Below are 1,522 nucleotides of genomic sequence, written 5' to 3'. Positions count from 1 at the left end.
CACAGCTCACGGATCTGCCTGAGTCTGTTAAACTCACAAACAGATTGATTTGCAACACTTTTCTTTGTTTTGAAATGATTTGCAAATTGATGTTGTGATCAGTGGATTGTGTAATTGGATGTTAACCATCTGAGCTATCACAGCAGGTCTCTCCTTTCTGAGTCACCAGGAGATCGTTTCCTTTCACACTTTGCTCGATCCACACCCATCATTAAACATAGCCTGTGGCCCGGTCTGCTACAGCATTGCAATGCACATCTACATACTTCTCAAACATTGGGATAGGTTTCTGCCTCTCCCACCCTCTGGGTGAAATAAATCTGGCTTTAATCTCTTCCAAACCTCCTGCTCCTTATCTTCAAACTGTGTCCCTATTAACTGACCCCTGTTAAATTAGATTAGATTAGATTACATTACATTACAGTGTGGAAACAGGCCCTTCGGCTCTACAATGGGAGGAAACCAGAGCACCCGGAGGAAACCCACGCAGACACGGGGAGAACGTGCAAACTCCACACAGTCAGTCGCCTGAGGCGGGAATTGAACCCGGGTCTCAGGCGCTGTGAAGCAGCAGTGCTAACCACTGTGCGACCGTGCCGCCCACTAGATGAGAAAGGTTACTTCCTATCGACCCTGTCTATGTCCCTCTGGACCTTGTACAGCTCAGCCGGACCTCCCTCTCAGCTCTCTCTGCTCAAAGGAAAACAACCCCAACCTCTCGAGTCTCACTTCAGAGTTAAATCATTTTGTCTTGAATGATGACCCTGACCTTCCAACAGAAATCACAGTGTGGAAACAGGCCATTCAGGCAATCTTTCCACCTTCCAGGCACTCTGCCTCTATTCCTGATGAAGGGCTTTTGCCTGCAACGTCAATTTTCCTGCTCCTCGGATACTGCCTGACCTGCTGTGCTTTTCCAGCACCACTCTGATCGAGACTCTGGTTTCCAGCATCTGCAGTCCTTGTTTTTACCATTCAGGCAATCAAGGCCAGATCAACCCCCTGAAGAGCATTCCCACCCAGCCCTGCACTCCTGTATTATGGTCCTCATACCAATCCACCCTGACCCTGCACATCTTTGGACTGTGGGAGGAAACCGGAGCACCCGGAGGAAAGCCACGCAGACATGGAGAGAATGTACAAACTCCACATTGACATAGCCTGAGACATAGCTGGAACCGAGCTTGTACTACAGGGCAGTGTGTACCACGGGGCATTGTGTACTACAGGGCAGTGTGTACCACTGGACAGCGTGTACTACAGGGCAGTGTGTACCACGGGGCATTGTGTACTACAGGGCAGTGTGTACCACGGGGCATTGTGTACTACAGGGCAGTGTGTACCACGGGGCATTGTGTACTACAGGGCAGTGTGTACCACGGGGCATTGTGTACTACAGGGCAGTGTGTACCACGGGGCATTGTGTACTACAGGGCAGTGTGTACCACGGGGCATTGTGTACTACAGGGCAGTGTGTACCACGGGGCATTGTGTACTACAGGGCAGTGTGTACCACGGGGCA

This window comes from Chiloscyllium plagiosum, unplaced genomic scaffold (genome assembly GCF_004010195.1).
Source record: "Chiloscyllium plagiosum isolate BGI_BamShark_2017 unplaced genomic scaffold, ASM401019v2 scaf_4035, whole genome shotgun sequence".
NCBI classification, from domain to species: domain Eukaryota; kingdom Metazoa; phylum Chordata; class Chondrichthyes; order Orectolobiformes; family Hemiscylliidae; genus Chiloscyllium; species Chiloscyllium plagiosum.
This window is presented reverse-complemented; position numbering follows the sequence as displayed.